At 38.0% G+C, this 18,308-nt stretch overlaps 1 long non-coding RNA gene across 1 annotated transcript in view; it reads right to left on the bottom strand.

Moving 5' to 3' along the window:
* Positions 1–6,742: 6,742 nt before the first annotated feature.
* Positions 6,743–18,308, bottom strand: part of LOC109110045 — a 29,411-nt gene continuing 17,845 nt past the window's right edge. The window contains exons 2-3 of the long non-coding RNA XR_002021165.2: positions 9,644–9,740; positions 6,743–8,906 (exon numbers count right to left, since the gene is read on the bottom strand). This is a non-coding gene — a long non-coding RNA (uncharacterized LOC109110045). The remainder of the gene's footprint in view (positions 8,907–9,643; positions 9,741–18,308) is intronic.

The raw sequence follows: 18,308 nt of genomic DNA, 5'->3' as shown, positions 1-18,308 counted from the left end.
TCACCTACATCTTTCTTCTACCTCTTCTTTCTTTCGCAGAGGTAATATTGTAGCGTATGAGGTTCATCCGAGGCATGATCATTGCTGGTTTTTAGGGGAAGTCGTGGCCTAGTGGTTAGAGAGTTTAACACCTAACCCTAAGGTTGTGGGTTTGAGTCTTGGGGCCAGCAATACCAGGACTGAGGTGCCCTTGAGCAAGGCACCGAACCCCCAACTGCTCCCCAGGTGCTGCAGCATAAATGGCTGCCCACTGCTCTGGGTGTGTGTTCACGGTGTGTGTGTGTTCACTGCTGTGTGTGTGCACTTTGGATGGGTTAAATGCAGAGCACGAATTCTGAGTATGGGTCACCATACTTGGCTGTATGTCACATCACTTTACATCTTGGATGCCCTGAGGGTAAGCAGATAAACATCAAATTTTCATTTTTGGGTGAACTATCGCTTTAATACTATGGAAGTTAATGGGGACCAGCAACTGAAGATGAACTATCCCATAACTGAAGCTGACTTAACGTTTGTCTGTGTTACAGACTAGCGCATTCCTGTGCGACAGAACGAAAGCTGACAGTGTGTTCTGTGTAATAGACTAAGGCAAGTGTGAGTACGTATGAACTTATATATTTATTTAATTGTAGTTTTTTAAGGTAGTGCTCCTGTAGCTCAAGTGGTAGAGCATTGCGTTACCAAGCGCAAGGTTGGGGGTTTGATTCCCTGGGAACACATGATAGGTAAAAATTGATAGCCTGAATGCACTGTAAGTCGCTTTGGATAAAAGCGTCTGCTAAATGCATAAATTTAAATTTAATTTAATTTAAATTGTAGTGGGATGAGTTACAATCAGCCGAGCATCAGCTGATGCTGGCCGTCACTCCATGGTCTGCCTGAACTACGCTTGAGCTCCATTCACTCAAACGACATTTATTTTCATGTCTAGTCTCTGACAAATTTTAATATTGTTAAGCTCGGCTCACACTGTGATTTGGGCACGATTTGGTTGTCTGAGACAAATTTTGGAAATCCTAAAAGATTCCTATAATCCTAGGCTAAAATCTGTTGTCTTTGATTGCTGGTTTGACATGTTCACCGACAGCCGATTAATGGCCGTTGTATTCTATTTTTTCTTCTTTAACTTCAAACCACCTCAGTGAAAATGTCGAAATGAGTAAGGTGGACAGTACAAAAAGAAGAAAACTTAATGAGTTTATTTATTAAGGGGCAGGATGTTTAAACTCGAAAAACAAAATTACCTCAAGTTCGCTCTGTAGAACTTGAAATCCAAGTCCTCTTTTGCCCAGCCATGACTTGCTCCACACAAGTCATCTTGTTTTTTTTTTTTTTTTTTTTTTTTTTTTTTTTTTAGAGAGAATGCGAGAGAATGCGAGTCACGGATTGATTACTCAAGGCTTGTGTACATCTGATTATGTAATTAACAAAACTAACGCTACATATAGCTTTTGTTTGCTAGCTAGAGAGAATGCGAGAGAATGCGAGTCACGGATTGATGACGTAAAACTCTGGACAAGTCTTCTTGTGTACATCTGATTTTGTCGTGTCTTGACTGTTGTACAGTCTGTCATTGTGTTGACTGTTGTTAAGTCTGTCATTATGATGAGTGTGAGATGGGTATAGTGTTTGTTTGGTGTGATGTTTGTATAGTGTGACAAGCAACAATTGCAAAGGACTATTAAAAATTCGCACAGTGTGAGCCCGGCTTTAGACACACTTTCCAAAGAAAATGTAAACATGTAGCAAGGCTTTAGATGAAATGGCAGCCTTCTCCAACAATTTCTTCAGTATAAACTGGTCCTTTCTTACAATCGACTGCAAGCTCAATTATCTGTTTTACTCAGATGTACAGTACGTCATAATATGGAAATAGATAATAAAAAATCTTGCTAACTACATTACATCACAACTTTAACCCCCAGGTATTCATTCATTTGTGGTTTCTGCCTTTTTACTTCACCTACAAATAGTTTACCCAAAATGAAAATTCCTTCATTTATTAATTCTGATGTCTTTTGGAACCTGTATGACTTAATTGTGACCACATCTGTCAAAGTAAGATTTTCACCGAATAACGACTTTCACATTTTAGACTGTTATTGTATGGCTTAAGACAACTTATGGAAGACTGATTTGGTGCAGAAGACCCCTACTTTGATTATATTGAAGACTGCAGATCAGATTATCAGACATATGATAATCAAGTTATGCAAGTAATAGTGAGCAACTAATGACAGAATTTTCATTTAAAGGTCAACTTCTGCTATATGATATGCAAAAAGGCAAATGTATTCTCAGTAAGTCAGAAAAGTCTATTTTAAGGCAGAAAAAGGCAAAATATCAGGAAACTTTTCAACCGAACAAAAATAACTATTTGATTGAGTCTGATAATTCTGATGTTATTTATGGAAAACGGAATCATTAGGAAATCTGTCACCCTGTACCTATTTTTATTTTTTTGTCCCATGCATTTCATTCCTTGTGATGCTTCATGAATGACAGAATGTTACAAGATGTCCAAGCTGAAAAAGACTTTTTAAGTTGACAGTAAATGGGAAGTGGGAATAAGATCAAATGCCAAGCAGTTACCTTCAGTAACAAGGGCCTCAATCATAATGTGAGTGACTCACTTTCAAGTACCTGTAGAAAAAGCAAATGGATATGAGGAGAGAACAAAAAGAATGTTTCATCTAATTTCCTGTCCTCTACCTCCATAACTGAAGCTTTCTGCTCTCTTGCTTTTTCTAAAAATGAGCTCACCTTGATATCCTGCCATTGGATCATATTATTATATGGAATAAAAAAAAATAAAAACTGTTTGCATGTGACAAGGAAAAAAATCTAATGTCTACACCTCTCTGAGTTGATTTTGAGCTGTCTAAGGGTTTATTCATGTGCAAATGTCCTCCATTCCCCAGTTCAGTCAGAGTATATAAAACTCACTTTTCCATCGACGAGAATGACAGCGTGCAGCCAGGGAAGGCAACAAAGCTGTCAAGTACAGCTGTCTGCACAGTGAATGATCATATTTATTTACTGACAATAAGTTAACAGACTAAACACTGGGGTATCCAGTCAGTTTGGAGAGAGGATGCTAATGAAGTTATGTGAGATACTCAGCAGGAATAATCATTTATTGCATGTGAGCACTTACTCAATTAAAATTGTTACATAATGGAAATGGAGAATTGTGTGTGTGTGTGTGTGTGTGTGTGTGTGTGCGTGTTTTAATGAGTAAAAAGCCTGCTTCCAGTAGTAGAAAGAAATTCACATTTATTTGTAAAAAGTTATTAAATTTTAATCCTAGAGTGAAAGTGACTTGATAGGGTGTGATTTTCTGATTTTTTATGTTTATATATTTTGTAATTTTTGTAATTTATTTAATTCTATTTTTAATAAAGGTTCTTGTATGTGACAATGATATTTACATATTTGTTGGCTCAGAAATAATAAATAAAAAATTCAACATTTTTGCTTTATTACCCAGTCTTTGTAAAGAAGGTCAAAATTACCTATATACATCCTACATTATTTTTGCTCCTTTTTTGTCGTCAAGTTGTGTCAAAAACAAGTATAATAATAATAATAATAATAATTCTATTATAAATTTTTATTACTTCTGTTATTATTATAAAAAGACAAGCTGTGTATTACTGAAAAAAATGGTTTATGGTGATCTCAATGTCATATTTAGAGTTAAAAAAGACAACCATAAAGAATATACACATTTTCAGTGATCATTTTTATTTATTTCCATTTCATTTTATTTTTCCCCAAAAAAGTGATTATTGCATATTATTCCTCCAACAAAGTGTAAACATTACTGAATGAAAGTTTTTCATTAACCCATGAGTAAGCATCCCAAACTTTATACTGGTTTTGGTTTCACTCCCTCAAGAGAAAGTGGTGTTAAATCTGCCTAAATGTCAAATCCATTTTTTTTTTGGATCATGCATTCTAGGGTTAAGTGATCCATCTGAAACAATTCAATAAATATACTTATTCCTTTATAAAAGATAGCACAACTATAAAACCACACATTCAAATTAGACCATAACCTGTGTAAAGTCACTTGCCATCAAAAGAAGCAGAGGCAACAGCCTGGATGATCTTCTAACACAGAGTGCACAACCCCTAGAGTGACAACTACACTCCCAGATAGAAAACTAGTGCCCTGTGGTTAATGTAATAATCTCTCAGGATCATGCCCTCTTTAATGGTGGGAGTAATAACACTTGTAACTGTATTTGAGCACTGAAGAGCAGGAGCAGTGTGATGCTTGGCATCTGAGAGGCACATGAGTTCTGAAAAAGAAAAAGAAAAAAAAACATCCTCTCCTCTCCTATCTTCCTCAAATCATACTGAATTAGTGTACTTCCCCACTGGCATCCTTTAGAGAAGGTGACCACAGTGTTTGTTCAAGGCTATTAGATCTTATCCATTTAGCGGACCCTACCAGGAGGAGTCCGTTTGGAGATGAGGATACACACAGAGAGGTGGCCGCTCCCCTGCTCTGATTGAGGCAGAGAGGACAAGAGACCACCAGTTGACATAGGTAACAGCTTTCACAGAACAGCTTACGCTGTGTATAGACTCAGATATAATGAGAATGGTGAGGGGTCAGATAATCTTAGACGAAGCAGATTAAATAGTGATTATTTGCTGAAAAGTCCTCAGTTACCACCAAACCAGAGCATGAGGAAGATTCATGCTGGGCAAAGGATAAGAGTCATCGTACTGCAGATTATTTTATGTGCAATTAGAAAATTTAAATTCTTGTTTGTTCATTATGTGTATGGCGCATTCACTTTAAAGAGTTATCTGTCTAATACGGTTCTTTATTTTGAGAAAAAGTAAAAATCTTACGATTGGATCCAATGGTGTTACATTAAATATGCATTGCTAATCGAATTAAATCTAATATTTTACAGTTAACCTTACAAAATGTGTCAGTGTGTTGTCAGAGATCAACACAATGAACAATCCATATGACCTCCTTCAGCAAACTCAAATAAAATAAGGAATTAATAAAGAAAATTAAGCCATAAAGAATATGAACATCTTTGGATTCACCTTCTCCGATGTCAGAGGATTCTGAGCTTCTTTGTGATATGATTTAGTTATATCACTGAAATGCAAGACCTCATATTGTGATCTTTGATATTAAGGGCTTTTTCCCCAATTGTATCTTATCCACTCATTCTGGCCCCTAAAGATCATAGGCTGTGTTTCAGTGATTGTGCAAACATCAAAGGCCTTTTGGACAAGATAATCCACCTAACTAGGTAATAATGGTATTTTCTCCCAACAAAACATGTTTTCAATGAAATTATCACCACTGGATTTCAACCAAAGGGCTTTGGAGCTTCCGTTTCTGACAGCAGTTAGTGTGCAGGAAGAGTGCAAAGCTCTCTTTCAAGCAATTTAAGAAATAAAAAATATCTCAGTACCTTGTTGAGCCATCCAAGTGTATTAGAAGAGAAAGGAAAGAAGCAAAGCTGTCACTCCATAAAGCAATTATCCCCCTTCTTTACTCCATTTTAGATTTAGATGCAAAAATTGTGATTACAATTGTTCAAAGGGGTAGTGTTTCACAAAGATTACCAGAAAAAAAGGCAAATGGATGTTTGTGCCAATTTACTCCTATTTCCTGGAACAAAAAAATATGTATCACTTTGAGTTTTACAGTAAATAACCACCTCTAGGAGATTTTCCTCCAGCCAGCTGAAAAATATAAATGATGAATAACTATTGTCAGTTAAGAACTATAGCGGCAAGGCCACAAAATAGGACCGTTTTGTTATGTGTGCAGGTGAAGATATGCAATATGACCCCAGCAAGACCTTCTATTCTCTCATTTCACTCTCATATTTGCCATCACTTCCTCCTCAATGCAGTGCAAATAATACCCAAAATTAGATGACAAATGTTCATACTCCTTCCTAGTGTATAAGAAACTAGTCAAACACTGTGGGCGACGAGATGGCCTTTCATTTCCTTATTCAAATCAGTGAAATTGACTGCCTGGACACCGACAGCATGATTGGAAACGAAGCCATTTAGATTCACAGTCCATGTTGTCATATTTATAGAAGCGTGTTAATTGAAACGACAAATAGCATTTTGGCATTAACCATCTCTTACAATATTGTAAATATAAAAGTTTATTTGAATGAATGCTCTATTGTGCAAATGTTTCTAGCACGGTGAACTGCAGGTTATGTAAGAAGTAGGAGACCATGTCTTGAAAAGTTCACAGACCATTCTCTATATCTCATGTACACTCCCACTCCAATCAAGGTCTTATTTTTAGACGTGATCCTGTCCATCATTTCTTGTTAGAGTCATCATTAGCACCTCTCCATTCCAGCATGATGACTGCCAACTGTTCTCTTCCGCAAGCCTCCAAACAGCAGCTCTGACCCACGACTAAACACGTCAGCCACAAACACACACATGCACAATGTGTGTGACCCAGACAACATACATCACACCTTAGACATAAGTTCATAAGTACATGCTAAACAAAAATGGCTTTGATCAAAATAAAGAAACTGATATCTGCAGAGCTCAAAAACTCATCGCCACCCCATTGAACATGTAACAAACTCTGAACATATCTAATATTTCACATGCATCACATTCATTAATTGCATACTATACATAGTGCTCCTGTAGCTCAAGTGGTAGAGCATTGCGTTAACAAGCGCAAGGTTGGGGGTTCGATTCCCCGGGAACACATGATAGGTAAAAAATTGATAGCCTGAATGCACTGTAAGACGCTTTGGATAAAAGTCTGCTAAATGCATAAATTTAATTTAATTTAATACATAGCCAGTCTTGTGGGTGGCCGGGGGCTCAAGAACCCACAAAAATACCACTAGATATTATCTATTTCACCAATCAAACTCTCTGATTGGTGGATCTCACATCAGGTCCCGGTTGCAGTACACAGCTACCGTACCTGTTAAATAAAGTTGCTTGTTACTGGTAAAGCTACACTATTATAAAATTACTGTTATGATACTTATCTTGCTTTTAGATAGTAACTCCTTGAACAAGGAGCATATATCAATGCTAGACACTCCAGAGTAAACCAAACCTTACAATGGTTATGAAACAGCCTCTCATGCAAACAACTCTCAATTAGAGACCTCAACCACATTACAAAGTACGACTCTGAAAAGTTCACGATAGTGACACTAAGGAAACCGGCTTTCAATCATTGCATTTGAGTGCCTATTTTCCTGCTTCCATATAGATCGGTAAATAAATCATTCTAAAATTATGCCGGGATGGCTCATTTTCTTATTGACTCCTGTGTGCAGCTATTTTAATCATTACCTAATTGTCTGGCTGCTCTATCGACAGAATGGCGGCCCTGCCCTAGTGATTTGTGCTGACACTGCCAGGGGCCCATTGGATCTGGGTTAACCTTTTGATGTCCATCGACGCTCTGTGCGCTGATGATGATTGATCGAGGTGGCCCTTGCCGTTAGATAATACCTAATCAGCGTTCGGAGTAATTTGTGTAAATGAGACCTCATTATTGATGATGGCAACTTCAGAAGCCTTCATGCACACTAATGCCGGGCCACCAATGGATCTGTGAGAAAACTTTGTTCCAGAATGTAAAAAGAGTGTAGAGGCGAAATGTTCAAGAAGTCCATGTGCAGATTTTGATGAACCAGACTGATTTCTCTTGGTCTAAAAAGTTAGGATGCACAATTCTCTTGAATCACATGATGCATTAAAAATCATGCATACAAAAATCTAACTAGCTCTCTAAAGCTCTCTAAACCACACAAAGAAAGACTCAACTCTACATTATTCATCTCATAAAATCATTTAATCACCACACGTATTTGGCTGGCCATCATCTGCATATTCCTCTTAATATGACTTAAATTCACTCCATTATATAACTCCCTTATCTTTTTGAAGTTATCGGCTGGTGAACTGTGGCATAAATGACTTTCTCTTTCCTAAGACTACTTATTTAAGAAATCATTTTGTCAGCAGCCAGATTGACATAAGTGTGATGGAGTATTAAAATGATAGGTGGTGCAAGATCTTTTGCAGTATAGCCATTCGCTAAAACTTGGATTATAAAAAGCTACAATTTAATATATCCTTTTCGAAAGCAATTCAATCATCAGGCAACAATGACGAGAGAGAGCCTTTAAAATAAATGGTGGGCGATAGAGATAATGAACTATTATAATTATGTGTTGGTAACCAAACAGTTTTGGTGACCTTTGACTTCCATCGCATTTTTAAAAAAAAACACTCGGTTTGAGCAAAAGCAGACAGAGTTTTCATTTTTGGGTGAATTATACTTTTAAGAGTGATTAAAGTTTGATGCATTGTCATTTGGATACATCCACTTACGGAGGGCAAGTACGCACTGATGACAATAACGGAAGAGAACAAACTTGCCTCAGTGAGATGACAAAGGTGGACGTCTGCCATATATGATATAATCTCTGTGTGTTGGGCAGCATCTGAGGTTCGAATGTAATCTCATAAAGGATGTTCACATGTGTTTGTGTGCTGGAGGGGTCTTTTATCTGCTCCAGTCTGGCACCTGAAGATGGAGCTCTGCTCCAACAATGTGGGTGCAGGGCTCGGCCACCACCCTGACACTCTCAAGACCTGATGATGATTGATCATGTTGTTTTCTTCATTACTTTAAACCCAATCAGTGCTTGCTGTAATTTGAGTAATGATAGCTCATTATTGCCAATTGCACATTTAAGGGCTTAATTTACCCTTCTCTGGTGCACCTTTGGGACATCTGCATACGGTGGACACCTTTGGGATAAGGGATCAATAGTTCTCCATCTTGCTCTTTTTAACTAGAATTTCTCCCGTTTAAGATTCCTCTTCGATATCTGCAGCTGGGATAGTGTAAAGAGAAAAAGAAGAAAAATAACGGCATATTTTCACTTTGAGTTCTGTACAATTTTAAGAAGTTAAAGTATAGTTTGTGGAAAGGCTAAAATGTCCATCTGAGAGTTTGAGGTTTTTCAATCATAATAAACATACACCACCTTTCAAACGTGCGGTAAGTACTTTTTTCCTTTTTAAGAAATTTATACTTTCATTTAGCAAGGATGCATATTGACCAAAAGTGGCAGTAGACATTTATAATGTAACAATGTATTTCAATGAGATATTAAATAAATGCTCTTCTTTAGAAATTTCTATTTATCAAAATATCCTGATAAAAAAAAATATATCATAGTTTCCATAAAATATTAAGCAGAACAACTGAACACATAAAAATATAATTAATAAATATATAACATTTTATAGCATTTTGGAAATCTGAAATGGTCAAATGGTCAACCTTTTAAACAATTAGACTGATCAAAAGTGCAGATGTTCTGTTAATTATTGACAAAAATAATGAGATTATGGAGTCTATAGCACTGTTTATCAGCCTTTATGCAAACTCCATAATGTATGTCAAATATCACAGCACATGTCCTCCACTTTACATCAGTGGCAGACAAAATTTGAAGACAGCACATAAATGCACAACCCTTAATATTTACATCAGTTTCCATTTTAGACATGGTCAATATATTGCACAACCACTCCTTCAATTCAAAGACTAACACAGTAAACTTACTTAGCAAAAGCTTGGATTGCCTCTCCTGCAAGATGAGGCTCAGATGCAGAAAAGAGGGTGTCAGCGAGGTGGGAAATGAGGGGTCACGCGTTACACACTAGGATCAGAAACAACAGGAGATTTGGTATCAGAGGAACCCTTCATCATCCAGGAATCTTTGTGAGATTGGTGTGATTCATCATGATAGCACAATATTGCTGCCCTGATTTCACTTTGCCTTCCTAGAGTTTTGGCACACAAGCACACTTTCAGGCATAATAAATACAAAGAATGGGGGAAAAGGTGAAAACTCAATAGGGAAGCATACTTATCTCCCTATCTATTTACATATAACTGCTGTTTAAGCTATGTAAAAAAAAATCATACTGAATATGCCTGTGGTGGAATAATAGTCTGTGGCAAAACAAACCATCCTGTTGAAAAAAAAGAGGAAAAAAAAAAACAAATCATAGTTCTTTAAAGAAATAGTTCTTATCATATGTCGTTCCAAACCAATATGTAAAACAAAATGTCAGCATGAATGAATATGCTGGTCACTTTATTCACTATAATGAAAATGAATAAGGACTGGGGCTGTTATGCTACAGACTGAATTATGAGAAAAAAAAAAATTGTCTGTTTCTTACAAAAAGCTATCAGAAGACTTGGAATATAGAGCAGAAGTTGTATGGATCATTTTATTGATACTTTTATGGTGCATTTGCGTCCTTTTTGAAGCTTCACTTATACTGAAAAGAATGGACAGAATATATAAAAAAAATAGATATACATATGGGTTTTGAATTGCATAAAGGTTAGTAAATAACATCAGTATTGTCATTTTTGGGCTAATTCTTTTAATAGTTAGTACAGTTGATGTTGCACCACAATATAAACTCCACTCACCAAATTCTTTATGTCAACAAAGAAGGGGCTTCAAAGTGCTTAAAACGAGGACAGGTGTCTTAAACAATGGTCTTTTTGAAAGTACTCAAAACAACTGTGATCCTGTGGGGCGCTGATGTCCTAAATTGCAGAAGAAGAATAGAGCTTTCTATCTGTACCTATCATACTGCTCTAGGCACACAGTCATTGCTGCCCTTTTCATCTTCCTGCCTTCAGAGAATTCCTCTAGAAAATGTTGCCTCCTTTCTTCTGCTGAAAATTTCAGTTCATCAAAAGAGAGGTGAATCTAAGTCCTTATATTGTGGCCATGGCCATGTATAGTATTATTAAAGGGTAAAATGCAGAGGGCCCACAGATAGGGCATGTCCAAGGACATACACAAACACACTCAAATACACACTCACACATACACAGAGAGGCATTTGATGTTATCCTTTGTCAATGTTTGAAGCCAGATCCTTGTTATCAGAGTGCTGTTCTGGGCTCCATTTCTTGGCTTTTTGAGAGCAGGTCAGGGCTTTCATGTGAGAGGCACACTCACAGCATCTCTGCCAGCCGAGAAGGACCACAGCTTCAATACTGCTTATCTTCCCCAAATGCCCATATTCACAGAAAATACAACTATATAGCCACGTGGTGACCATAGCAAGTGCACAATACTGTATACTTGACGAGAATATTCTGACACATTCTGAAGATTAAATGTGTCAATTGTTCAGATTTAACTATGCAGGTAGCTATATAAATATCTTTATTTTGAATAAAATTATGTCAGAAAGTGTCACATTCTTCACATTATATATGCCACATTGCATTTACCAAAATGCAGTAAAATAGAAAGACTGTAAAATATTATTAAATCTCAAAATGTACAATTACAAAACAACATATATTTTTTTCTATTTTAAAAGGTAACATTGTTGTCGTTCCAGTTAACATTTCTCTTAAAAAACATATTATCTTGCTTAAAAGCTGAAACAAGAAATACTGAATAATGTACTGCCATATGGGCTACTTTTATGGTGATTTTTTGTAAAGAAAATATAGATATTTTATATATATAATATATCCTTTTGTGGTCTAAAAAAAGAAAGTTAAGCCGAGTTCAGACTGCACGATTTTCAAAGTAGTCGGGTCACTGCTCTTTTCACACTGCATGACTATCATGGCCAGCATTCAGTCGCTGCTGTGTTCACACTGCACAATGGATCGGCGACGGAAGGTTTCACACTGCATGACTTTACAATAGGAAGAATCGCCGACAACTCTGTCTGGCACGCAAACTACATTTCACAACCAAACACACGGGAGATGTGACAAGGAAACAACGCGATATCACGCGTGCAAGACCGGAGTTCTCACGTGAGACTGGGATTATTATTAAAAATGGTAGCCCGCAAGAAGCTTGCAATACGAATTGCCTGTGCGCTGTTTTGCAGCGAAAACAAGAAAAAGAAAAGAAGCCATGCTTGCTGATATTGTGGTCTATAACTCCTCCCCGAACTCCCCGCTGCTCTGTATCTTGCTCTCTCATTGGCTGTCGGTCATTGCCGATGTAGTTCTCAGTCAGAACACTTTTCACACAGCATGATTTTGAATCGCCGACAGGTCCCGATATTTAGCATGGCAAATATCTCACGGGCGTCGGCGACTCGTCGGCGATTCTCTCAGATCGTCTTTTATCATTCACACTGCGTGATTGTCACTCGCGTGAACGAGCACCGATTTGCCTGTGATTTCGGGCATTTGTCGGCGATTTCTCCAAACCTGTCAGCGAGCCAAAAATTGGGCTAAAATCGTGCAGTCTGAACTCCGCTTAAGTCATATGGGTTTGGTGAGTAAGTCTTGACAATATTTTCATTTTGGGAACTAGTCTATACCATTTAATCTAACATTTCAAATCTAACAAAACTTCATCCAAACAGAACATGAACCGTGATAATGGGGTAAAGGTTATCAAAAAGCATAAAAGATCAGTGCATGACCAGCATGAGCTCACACATGCTTTAGTCAGTCATTTTTGGGCGTTATGCTCTTATTTAAATCCCCCTGCTCAACTTTCCCATTTCACATGCCTCAGAAATCAACCAATTACAGGCTATGTAAGCAGTCATGTCACCCCCCTCCGTACTGATGCGGCTATTTCCTGTTTCAGATTAGCCTCGCAAAGCTAGAAGAGCCATGACTGGGGAGGGCCTGCAGTGACACAGCACTGTAAAATCACAGGGCTGGAATAAAGGGGAACCGACATAAGTCTGCAATAAAATATCCTTTTTATTTCCCTTTTTATGCACACGAAAACTTAAGCAAAGCTAATCTACGGTAAGAAGTTACAAGCCTGAAAATCTTTCCCCTGTGTTTGTACCATAAAATAATTGGTGTTTAGGCCTATTTCACACTAGGAATTTGAAACATATGTGCCTTCAACGAGTCCCCCGAGAAAAGCAAGAGAGGGAGAAAAGGGGGAGGAAGCAAAAGAGAGGGAGGAAGGAAGAAAAAAGAGAAAGTTTATGGGTTGGATTTTCTATTTGACTGTAATCACTTCTCTGGAGGCCCACTGGAGTCCCCTGGCCAAAGAAAACAGTTATGATTGGAAAGTGATACAGCATGTTCACATGCTGATAGGACTGTTAGAATGTCCTTTTCCTAAGCTGTACTCTTCTTTTACATCTCCTGTAACTTTGTGCTCCAACTTCTCTGCCATGAGGGAGGAGATGCAGAGAGGAAATGGAAAATAAAAGTGGGAGGGGGTTGGGGGGAGTAAAAAAGTCTGGTCTCTTATACTTCTGAGCTGCCCCAGGCTGTTTTCTCTTGTTAATGACCACCTATCACCCCCTCACTCTTTTCACAAAGATTTACAAGATAAGTGAAGGGCAAATTACCATGAAATGATTCGGGTTCCTCCAGAATGTCAGGTGGCATTAGTGTGAGGAATGTGCATCTAGAATCTTTCAAACATTTTCTGACTATAATACAGAGCCACAGAGTCAACTCGGGGGGAACTGATATAAGTAAGGATGCAACGACGTTTTCCAGCCAAATACTAGCCCAAGTATTACAAGCAAATATCCTGCATGTGTGACTCAGGGCAGGGAGACCAAGACAGAGAAGTCCAAACACAATATGCATTTTTGCTTTTAAAAAACAATTGTAAAATGTGAATCCAGATTTTCAGAAGTTCACCTCTTTCTTCAAGCCACATAAGAAACAGACACTTTCGTTCAACCCTGAAATGATTCCATGTGCTTCTCTCATTGGCCCAACACAGCCATCTGCCAACCATACCAGTCCTAGCTGTGCAACTTCCAGGACCCCACTGAATATTTACTTTTTTTAACCATGGCTATTTCACAGAGTTACAAGTTGATGTAAGCTACTTCACATTTACATTACTGTTTAAAACACATTTTTTTAAAGAAATGAATACCTTTATTAAGCAAAGTAACAATTAAATAGATAAAAAGCTACAGTAAAACTTTCAAATGAATGCTGTTCTTTTGAACTTCTATTCATTTAAGTATCCTGCAAAAATTCCGGTTTCCACAAAAAAATATTTAAGCACAAGAGTTTTCAAATTAGATTTACTGTAAAATGATTTAAGGATCCTGTGACACTACAGTAATGAATTAAAATAAATTTAATTTATTTCTGTGATGAAAATGTATTAAAATAGAAAATAGTTGTTTTAATTTGTAGTAAAAATTTCCCAATATTACTTTTACTTGTAATTGAGCCTTGTTTTCAAAACTTCTGAACAATAGTGTATGCATTTGGCAGATGCTTTTATTCCAAGCGAATTACATTCAAAGCACATATTTTATCAATTGCATTAGAGTTTGGCACAATTCATAAATAAAATGAGAATGTCTTTTGAATTCCAATTGATTTTTTTAATTTGAATTAAGGTTGCAAACAGGATACAGAATTGCAATTTGAATTTGAATATAAGGAAGCTGAATTAAAAGTTAAGTTAAAATGAAAATAAATTCATTAAAAGAAATCCAAAAATAAGTTTTATTGTCCATCTAGAAAAGCAAAGACTAGAAAACTAATAAACTGTCATGCATGCCCTGGGAATCGAACCCATGACTTGCAACATAGTGTAACAAGCGGCATGCTCCATTGTTTGAACATGAGGAACACTCAGCATCGCATGCTTTTAAAACTTAAGCGTATATTTCTTCACTTCTGATTTGATTTTCTCTAAATTATTTCTAATCACAGACCTCAAGAGCAAACTGCGCTTAAAAGATCTCAAACACATGAATTATTTTCTCTCGCAACAGTTCGGTTCAGTGCGGTTCCAGACTACAAAAGCAGGTCACCACAAGGTAATTGGAGTTAACAGATGCTTCAATTCCCACAGATTCCCTCACGCTGAAATCATTAATACACAATTGCAACCAGAAGGACAGCATTCTCTAAGTATAGATTCATTACGGTGAGAACGAGGGACGAAATTATATTCACACACTCCTCCCCTCCCCAAACGCTCCAAAAGAGGTCTACGCTATAAATACATGGATGCACAAGCAATGCAGTGTAACAAAGTGTAATGGCGTTAATCAAACAGGCCTCCTGAACGTCATGTCGCCTGCAGTACAGTACCTCACAAAGTCCTGTACTGTTGGATCCTAGTTTTTCTAGGTGTAGGAAAGCACGCTTGACAGACTTGTACTGACAGAACCTACCTAACAGCTTGTATAAAGGCCAACCGTGTGTTGGCAGTCTGCCGCTAAGTGAGAACTGTCTAACGTGCTCGATGCCTCATATCTCTCGCTGCCTGCTTTGTGCCATCACTGTGAGTAAACATACAGTAATGGTGATATTAGCCTGCATGCCCGCTAATGAACAGTAGATCGGGCACAGATGGATAGCAACAATTACAGGCCCACATGCTACGTTTAAGCTGAGCTTAAAACGCTAAGATGGGAGAGCGGAGTGAAAAAGGACCGGTATGGGCTTTTTCATACATGTAAGGCATAAATTATATCCAATGGTGTGAGCGCAATGCCACTGTTGAACAGCCAGTCAATGGAGAGGGCAGGGAGAGGCAATGGAGCGCGGTAATGTGTAATCTTACTACTCAATGGGCTGTGCCCAGCAACGGGGCTCCGAAAGCTGGAAGTGTCAGAGAGATAAATAGCAGAGTGTCCCCCTCGAAAAACATGATTAATACCCCAGCTAGTGACGCTGCAGAAGATGAAGTGGGAGCAGCTGGCTCAAGCAGCGCAGGCACGCAGGGAGAGGTGGGGGAGAGAGACGGGAGCGAGCGCAGTGGAGCAGAGAGGGCAAAGAGGAGGACACACTGGCAGGCCAGGCCGCGGAGTGAGGAGAGACCCCCTCGTAGCCCCGGCAGAGACACCAGAACCGTCCTATCCGGCACCTATCTCCATTCATTATACACCTAGAGCTGCAGATATGCAGGAATATTTCAGCCACAAACACCAATTCTGTCATCATTTAGTCACCCTTAGTCGCTCCAAACCTGTATGCTGACTTTCTTCTGTGGAAAACTGAGGAAGATATTTTGAAGAATGTTTCAGCTGTTTCTGTCCACACAATGAAAGTCAATGTGGACCAAAACAACCTCAATGACATTCATTGTATGGGGAAATAAAAAATAACAGGTTTGGATCGACATTCGGGGGAAAATATGGGTGAACTAGCTATTTAATTCAAGAGCATTTATAAAGACATTAAACTTCTATGCCGCTGCAGCCATAGGGGTCATTCTCACAAAAACGCAAGAATGTGGGCATTGGAATTAAAAGATATGCAAGAGACACCTTTTTTTTAAGTTGAACTTTTGTGTTTTTAGAATGTGTCATGCTAGATGCAACTAAAGAAGCAAGATGCAAGTGCATCAGTAAAACATGTTCATCTAACATATTTTCATAGGAAATCAATGAAAAAGCATCAAAGTGAATGCAAAAAAAAAGCAAAGTCTAGAGACACATTTTTTAAAAGTTGATCATCTTTTAACTTGACAGCCACATTTTTAGAATGGCGTGTCATGCACAAATACTGCAAAAAACGTGAGCACAGCAGTAAAACCCATCCGTCTAGCATATGTTTGCATAGAAACGCAACATAGTGGGGGGAAAACAACGCAAAGTATAAAGGATGTTGTTTTTTTTTTTTTTAAAGTTGAACTTCTTTTAATTTATGTGCCATGTTTTTATAAAGTTATGTCATGCATGTGATGCTGCAAAAGACATGAGCGCAACAGTAAAACATGTCTGTCTTGCACATTTTTACATAGAAAAACTATCAAGAAGCAGTGCAGTGAAATATAATAAAATGCTAGAAACATTGTTTTAACTTTTAACTTAAATGCCATGTTTTTAGAAAGGTGTGTCATGTGAAAGATGTTGCAGACAACAAGTGCAAGGGAAAAAGCATGTCTAGCACATGTTTAGAAAAACAATGAAAAAGCAACACAGTGGAATGCAAAAAATGCAAGGTCTAGGTTTAGGTGCAAGTCTTTTTTTAATATAATTTTAACTTCTTTTATCTTGAGTGCCACATTCTTAGAAAGATGTGTCATGCAAGACACAAAAAAAGCACAAGCGCAAGAATAAAATGCCCACTAGTGCATGTACTTCGAAAAATATGGGAAAAGCAGCAAAGTGGAATTCAAAAACGCTGTGTGAACAGCTAATATTGCAGGAGAGTTCATTACAGAGCACAAGAAGATGCTTTTACAAGAAGACCATTATGTTACCTCAACATTTGAAAGACCAACATTTGCCATACCCCTGAGCCTGATGTGGACTCTCACAGATAAACAAGTTGAGTTCCCAGGTCTGTCCTGTTGTAAGTAAACATGTCGAGGGGCGGGCCACTTTTTCATGATTCAGGGACCCCCACCCTCCCCGCAGGCAATTAACTTTTGCGAAGTAATGAGATGATTGATAAGCTGGAAGTTTGCGTTTTAAGAAGATATTAATCATTCCCTCTGGTAATTTTAATCATGCGTTCCATCAACCCCAGATGCTGGGGATCACCTTCCTGGCAAACAAAGGGCGGCCGTAGCACTCATGCAGTCATTTTGTTCTAGTTTAACTTTATTTTGCGCTGGTTTGTTCCTCCCATCTGTTCGCGCCAGCCCACATTGCACGTCGATAAGCCGAGGAAGCAGCATGATTGCGCTAGTGAGTGTGTGTGTGTGTGTAAACTTTAGGAATATACAGGCATCTTTGAAATGGAAAACCAAATCCTCTAGGTTCGTGACTATCTGTTGTGCCGACACCAGCCCACCGTATAAGCACAAACATGCATACACACAAACAGTGATGTTAACACATGGTGTGGGCAATATGTCTCAGAAAAGCACAATTTGGCATTTGAACTGCTCTTTAGAATTGAGAGCACGTAGTTGCACTGCAGGGTAGAGTTGGACGAGGAAAGTATGCATTCTTGACATCCTTTTTAAAGTCTGTGAGAGAAAAACAGTCTCTGATTTGCTCATGTTCGCTGCTTTCATTAAATGTCAATGTTAGATCAACTGACCTGAGGGAACACTGGATTTGGGATTGAATTCCAAAACCAGAGTAGCTGCGAACTGCTTTAATAGTATAATATGGACAGAAATAGTCATAAGGATATTTATTTTAGCCTGAACACTTAAGTCTCTTAGTCCAACAGTGTACAAATAGCTTTTACGCTAAAACCTCCATTCAGATCAAATGAAAATATCATTAAAGCACTCAAAATGATGCAAATGATGCAGTAATACAGTATAATGTCTAAGGGAAAAAAATAACACTGAGCAAAT

Source organism: Cyprinus carpio, chromosome A18 (assembly GCF_018340385.1).
Source record: "Cyprinus carpio isolate SPL01 chromosome A18, ASM1834038v1, whole genome shotgun sequence".
In the NCBI taxonomy this organism is placed as follows: Eukaryota; Metazoa; Chordata; class Actinopteri; order Cypriniformes; family Cyprinidae; genus Cyprinus; species Cyprinus carpio.
Note: the sequence above shows the minus strand (reverse complement) of the source record. Positions and strands in the feature narration are given on the sequence as shown.